This window comes from Beta vulgaris, chromosome 4, assembly GCF_026745355.1.
Source record: "Beta vulgaris subsp. vulgaris cultivar EL10 chromosome 4, EL10.2, whole genome shotgun sequence".
Lineage (NCBI taxonomy): Eukaryota > Viridiplantae > Streptophyta > Magnoliopsida > Caryophyllales > Amaranthaceae > Beta > Beta vulgaris.
This window is the reverse complement of record NC_079205.1, coordinates 11508712-11516253: the sequence shown is the minus strand read 5'-3', so window position 1 is coordinate 11516253 and position 7542 is coordinate 11508712. Positions and strand designations below refer to the sequence as shown.

Genomic DNA, 7542 nt, shown 5'->3' with positions numbered 1-7542 from the left:
CCATGCTCTACGTGCACTTGGGTGCATGTACTTATTTGCGCTATTCTAGTGGACTAACCAGTCTTATAGTGACCCATATAATCAAGACAATTAATTAAAGAAGTAAGTTACTATTGTATGTATGAGAATGACGTGGATAAAATATATTACAAAAATGTCATATTACAAATGACATTGTGTTATGTCATATCACAAATGACATTGTGTTATGTCATATACTACTACATGACATTCTTCCATTTCGTTGAAGAACGACTACTATGTGGGTGATCTTGATCATCTAGTCGGGAAAGATCAACTTCAATTTTGGAGACAACGACTACCAAGGATCAAATCAAACTGACAGATTTCTGAATGAGCTAAATGAGTTAGAAGAATTGGTGCCTAGGATATCTTAGCAACAAATAATTGATCTTCAGTCTCCAATCACAAAAGAGGAAGTCAAAAGTGTTGTCTTTCAGGTGGAAGGCCACAAAGCTCCAGGACCTGATAGTATTCCAGCAAAATTTTAATAATAAAAGAGGTAGCATAAGAAATATTAATCATGTGAGATAAGATCTTGTTGTATCTAATTTAATAAATGTATATATTTAAGGGAATTTGCTACTAAACATATACTATTAGTATATCAATAATCAATAATCAATAATGAGTAGAACTTATCGAAGTAGAAGAGCATCTCCTGCAAATTAGGACAAACAATCATTATACAAATAATAAACTATCCCTAAATTGCTGAAACCAAATTTTGCTCAATTGACAACTCACAATCACAACTTAATTGACAACTCACGAATTGCTTCACATATAGATTAAGCTCAATGAAAAAAAAAAAGCGAAAGAAACTCCAAGCCAACAAGAACTTCCAGTCTTCCAGACCTATCAAATTCTTACTTCTCACAAGTTAGCTAAGACTTTCGTCCGTCCGAGAGAAATTTTGGTTACTCCATTTATTTATTAACTAATTATTAGATACGAGCTACGTCTCGGGTAAAGAAAATTTTCATTTATCAATATCATATTTTAAAATGATAACACTAACTACACACTTGGTTTATTGATTAAAACTTTACTATATAAACTTGAAGTCACGAATCAAAGCCTATACTATACAATATCTAACTTTTTTTTTATTGTGTGTTCATTACATGGATCAAAACACGCTTAGACAGAGCACCACATGACACTGTTCCTTATTTATGATCACCTTTTGATATATTAGTATAGATAGTAATACTTCTAAAATTTATGTTTGTAACACCCCGACAATTCTCTATTTTTTCAAAATACATTTTTACTATAAAACTTAGAGAATTATCAAAGCATTATCACCCGTGTCATAACGTATCGGCTTATTCAGAATTTTGCAGCGAAATAATAAATAACTTTTGAAAATAAAACTTAGTTAATTATAAGTCAACTCCAAATCAAACCAAAGTTAAACCAACATAAGTCAAACTCCAACTATAATTTAAAAGTCAACTATAATAATAAAGTCAACACAAGCTCTCTACGAAATCCCAAACCCATGATTTATCATCTTCAAACCTGAAATAAACGATGTTCTATTGATCCAGAGAGAATGCTCACCAAATGCGTCATCACAGGATCAGTAAGGCATAACGATGATCAACATACACATAAAACATGTAAGCAGTATAGCTGAGTACTACATAACAAATAAATATAAACCTAACATGACACTAATAAACATTAAGACAAAGTTAAATAATAATATAATAACATGACATAATAACTTACTGAACTTGACTCTACAACTAATAAGTTAATTAAATTTAGATTGAATAGGCAATGGAAAGAGCTGTCCGAACCAAATCAGTCTTTAATTTAGAAAACAAAGTACAGGCGCGACTACGTACTCCCTTGACCTATGATATTGAGGAATCTATTGAATAAAAATAGGACACGATGATCAATCTAGTCTCAAGAAAAGTCATGGACTACTATCATGTACTACAACTCATACTAGTCCAACACTTCAGAGTTCAGACGTGCACAAGTCCAAAGCTTATTGCTATTCACTTTCCACTTTAAGTGATTAATAAGTTATTTACTTGTTATGACTCACAAAGTAAAACAACAATATAATCATGAGGGATACATAAACTTTCATTTTTATCTTAGGATTAGATATGGTGATCATCAACTCAACAACCCAAAAAAATTCCAATACTAATTCACTAGTAGATTATTTGCTTATTGCTGCGATTTTACTCGTACGCAGCAATAAACCACGAAAAAAAGAGAAAAAATCGAAATTAAACATATTGCTGCGATTGTGGCTGGAAATCCCAGCAATATGTGTCAACGGGAATTTTTTTCAAATTTCGTTGACTGTTTGACCATAACTATTGTTGCGGTTTGCAGACAATTCTGCAACAATAAATTAAAATATTATTGAAAAATTATAATATTTTAGTCTGTAGCTGCGGTTGTGTCTGAATCGCAGCAATAGATCTAAGATTAATAAAAAAACACGCCATTAGGGTTAGTTCTTAGGGCACCGTTTTTTCACACACTCTCATTCCTCTGTTCTCTTAAGCGTTCTTCTCCTTCATTCGTTTCTCTCAGTTCATATTCCTCAATCTTTCTCTCCTCTCTAGATCTCCATCCTCCTCTATCATTTCACACTTCGCATCACCCTTTCTCACACCTATTTTCTCTCTCCTCTTCAATTATCTTAATCTTCTTCTCTTTCTTTCCCAGAATTTTGTTATTTAATGTGAGATACTTTTTCTGTGTTAGAACTGACGATCTAAGTGACTGATTTGTTTGTTTGACTGTGAATTTGGTATTCAATTGACTACTTTCTTCATGGGTATGTTAGATTTTGGGACTTTTTGATGAATTTGTTGGGGAGTATTTGAAATCGTTGGTGGGTCTGTTTCTCGTCATTCTTCTCCTCGTTGAGTCCCATCGTTCTTCTCCTCGTTGTCGTTCTCTTCAATTCGTTAAATATCTATTCTCCTACTCTCCATCATCTACATCCGCTCCTCAAATGGCTACTAATGGCGTTGTACCGGTCGTCGAGTCCTCGTCGTACGTCTCCCCTCTCTTTCCTTTCATCGTCGCCGGTGGCCAAACACGAACGGCCAAGCACAATGTCCTCCGACTACGGTCGGCTACTTGATTCGTGGGTTGGTGGGTTGTCGTCGCTCGTGGTTGGTGGCCAAACACAGGTGTGCCATTGATAATTTTTAATTTTGATTGATTTGTTCATTTGTATGCTTATTGAATATGTTAATTTGTTGAACTTTCTAGATTTCTTTTGCTAATGTAAAAAATGGAGGTTCCTACTCTGTTACGTTGTTGAACCTGCTTCGGTCCGCTACTTGGTTCGTGGCCATGGCTTTTGGTTTTCGTTCGTGTCTTGCAACTTTATTATTTATCTTTTCATTTTTGTATGTAATTAGTTTCAATTCTTTCTTTAGTTTTAGTTATGTTTTCTTATTATGTTACGAGATTGTCTAGGCAACCAACCGTTTGAGTCTCTTAGGGGACTCAAACGGGGGCAATTTGGTCATTTTAAGCCTTGGAAATTTCACGCGCGTGTTGCTTGGTACCAATGCTAGGTTATATTGGTACCATTGTCCGAAAATTTTGATATCAAAGTAAGTTTGCTTGGTACCAATCCTGATAACAATTTGATACCAATATCAGGTTATAATGGTACCATTGTGTAACTTTTTGAGTGTTTGAGTCTTTTTTGGACTCAAACAGTTGGTTACGAAGGCTTTCTCATTATGTTACCGATCTGCTTTTTTCATCTGTCAGATATTGTAACTTTTTCTGCTTAATGCATGAATACAATGTGTTGTAACTATTTAGTTTTAGTTACTTTTTGCTTTAATTCGTTTCAATAATCAAATTAATATGGAGATTTAAATTTTAAATTTGTTTTTTTTTTTGAAAATGTGCACCTTTTGCTGCGTTTTTTTTCCAAAACCGCAGCAATAGACTTCTTTTTTTGATATAAAAAAATACCTATTGTTGCACTCGTAATTATTGTGCGACCAAAATCGCCGCAATAGGCCACTTAATGCTTACAACAATAAGCAATTATTTTACTAGTGATTCCATAAACATTATTTATTTGTTGATCCAAGTCAACAATCAACCAACCTTCCATAGGTGAAAACCAACTTACCAAATAAGGCACTCGGTTCTCATAAAGTAATTAAAATAATTCAAAGGGAACAACATGATCCAACAACAACATAATTATTAATCATTCCTGTGAATTAATAATATAAAGTTCCTAATCATCCATGCAAACATAACATAATCGTCATAATCAACATGCTTCGCACTACAATAAAATAAGTTTTGGGCGACGGATGTGAAAATCAAGGGCGACAAAACTGAATTTTGTGGCTCACAGTTGAAAATAAGGGCAACGATTTGAATTTGTCGCCCATAGTTAAATTATGGGCGACTAGATTTATTGTTGTTGCCCCAAATTCATATTTGGGTGGCGAGATAAGTTAGGGTTTCCCATTACCTTAATTAGGCGACAAAATTATATATTTTGTTGCCCTTATTTTCAACTGTGGGAGGGATGGGGGTTAGTAAATGAATTATGTAGGTGAGTAATTAAGTAATAGCAAAAGTGTAATAAATTGGAACATTTTTTTTGCATTATAAGTTATATGTGTCACTTATTGTGACATTTTCCTAAAAGGAAAACGTTGTCACATATTAAAAAATAATGGAGAAAACGAGGTATCGTAACATGACATGTTTAGGTGCATTGGTCTATAGTTATTTCATATAGGATTATATCAAAGGGTTGTTCATACATGTTACGATCAATTTTTATTAGTTGATTTCTTCTAATAAATCTTTTTAGTTAGTCTCTCTTAATCAATTACTGCCTTTTACTTTTTTGTTCTTACTATTTGAAATCTTAACATTGTTCCTAATTAGAGAGGATTTTCCATATTATTCTTCTGAATATATTCATGTGGGGTATTGTTTGATTCGTCTTTATTGAGTGATTTATTAATGTTCAGCCGTTATAATGTTCAGTCTTTATTGGGGCTGCAGGGAGTAGGGTGGGGTGGGTGGAGGGGGGGGGGGGGTGGTTGGGTGGTAGTAGGGTTGGGGTTAGGGCTTGAAATTAGGGATTAGGGTCAGGGTAGGATTAGAATTTAGAAGTTAGGGTTTAGTTAGGTTAGTTAGGTTAATTAGGATTAATTAGGGTTTAACGAGGTTTAAGACTAATGTCGTTAACCCCCGTCAGTCATTAAGAACATTTGAGTGTATTATTATGAAACTTAGGGATACCTGGTGAATTTTGAAAACATGGAGAGTACCAGGTGAATTTTTTTAGAACTCAAGGGTACTTGGTGAAAAAACCATAATTTTTAAAAATATGTAACAAGCACGCAATTAAAGTAGAAAGAACAAAATACAGGGGGAAGAATCAATTAATATCAAGTAACATTTTTGGAAACAGATAGTCGCAACAGACTACTCCCTCCGTTTTCTAAAGATCTTTCCTCTTTCCGTTTAAGAGCATTTCCGAAAGATCTTCCCTCTTATACTTTATTCCTTATTTGGAATTTTTTCCCCCCTCTTTTTTTTTTTTTTTGACGAGAAAATCATGACTATTATTCATTTAAAGACTCCAAATCAGAGAGTACATAGCTATTAGCCTCAGTAGGCACTTCTTCCATCCACACTCTTAGCTCACCAAACTTACAACTGATATGTGCCATCTTGTGTGCTACTTTGTTCCCCTCTCTTCTAACAAATTCAAAAGAGATACTACGACATGATTTAGCTAGTTCCTGGATGTCTCGAGTTATAAAACCAAAGCTTGTTTGATCTTCTTTACCATTCTTCAGCTGGGTGATCAACTTTAGACAATCACTTTCGAGGATGATATCACGAAGACCCACGTCAATGGCAATTGAGAGAGCCAGACGGGCCGCCATAGCCTCGGCTTCACTTACCTCCATTCTCCCTCGCACCTCTTCACATACCGCTGCAATGACATCACCAACATCATCACGCATTACCCCTCCTAGCCCAACCTTGCCATCTTCGAAAACTGCAGCGTCAGAGTTAATTTTGTATAGCCCAAACCCAGGTGGTTTCCAGCGACTTGGCTGTATGGGTTCTACACGCTCAGTTAATATTTTCGGCTCCTCTTGAGGTTGGTATTCCCCAACCAGCTTCATTGCCCTGCTAACAACCTCTTCCACCTTTATGACCTTGCGTTCGAACACCCAAGCGTTTCTCCTAAGCCACACACCCCATAATAGCACCCAGAAGATGTCCCACCATTCCCCCGCCTTCACCACCTTTGCCCTATTCGTACACCAATCCGCAAAATAAAACTCACCTTGCTCCTTCACTTCCAATCTCAACGGTGATATATTCCACATCCACTTAATTTCTGGGCATAGTATAAGAGCATGAGTTACTGTTTCTTTACTTTCACCACACAAAGGGCACATTCTATCCCCACCAATTTTCCTTTTGAACAAATTTTCACAAACTGGGAGGCCATTATGTATGGCTCGCCATCCAAAGTGACGAATTTTGTGCGGAATATTAGCCTGCCACAGCTTATTCCATATATCTTTGTCGCCTCCTGATGAGGAGGACGCTGTCACCCCTCTTCGTGCCTGCAATTCAACATGATACGCACTTCTTACAGTATAGTTGCCTGTTTTTGAGTGGTGCCACGCCCAGCCATCTGCACAAGGGAAAATTGGAATGGGGATCCGTGTAATAGCATCCACTTCCCATTCCGTGAACCAAACCTGTAGCAGCTGTAAATTCCACTTCCCACCGTATATCAAATCCGCTACATATCTCGGCTTTTCCATAGCTTCACTAGCAGATGAGAAAATCCGGAACTTTGGAAGATTCGGGATCCAGGGGTCAGCCCATACATCAATTGTGTGTCCGCCTCCCACTACTTTCTTCAATCCTCGTTTGAGTAAGTCTCTTGCAGACAATATGGATTTCCATGAGAAGCTAGCCACAGGACTAGCTTTAATATCAAGGAAAGAGCTATGGGGAAAATATTTCTGCTTGAGCACCCTAGCCACAAAAGATGTCGGGTAATTCACCAAGCGCCATGCTTGTTTGGCTAGTAGAGCTTTATTAAATACTGACATATTTCGCATGCCCATTCCCCCTTCCTTTTTCGCCCCATACAACTTATCCCATGCCACCCATGCAGTTTTACGTTCTTCCCTCCTTTGGCCCCAAAAGAAATTCCTACACAGACCTTCAATCTCATTGAGTATGCTCTCCGGAATTGCAAAACATTGCATAGCGTACGTCGGTATCGCCTGAGCTACAGCTTTGATTAAAACTTCTCGTCCCGCGTGAGATAAAAAAACCTTCTTTCCATCCTTTAAGCTTTTTCAGAACACGTTCCTTAATTATCTGGAAAACTCGTCTTTTTGATCCACCTACATAAGTCGGCAAACCAAGGTATTTCTCATGTCCTTCTATGGCCTTAAAAGTCAACTTCATCTGAAGCATATCTTGCTTTTCTTG

The 7542-nt window shown here is 36.5% G+C and overlaps 1 long non-coding RNA gene across 1 annotated transcript; it reads left to right on the top strand.

Annotated features, from left to right (window-relative positions):
- The first annotated feature begins 2521 nt into the window (after positions 1–2521).
- On the top strand, positions 2522–3844 carry LOC125496335 (uncharacterized). The gene is made up of 2 exons (XR_007273006.2): positions 2522–3200; positions 3283–3844. It is a non-coding gene; the product is annotated as an uncharacterized LOC125496335 (long non-coding RNA).
- Positions 3845–7542: the final 3698 nt, after the last annotated feature.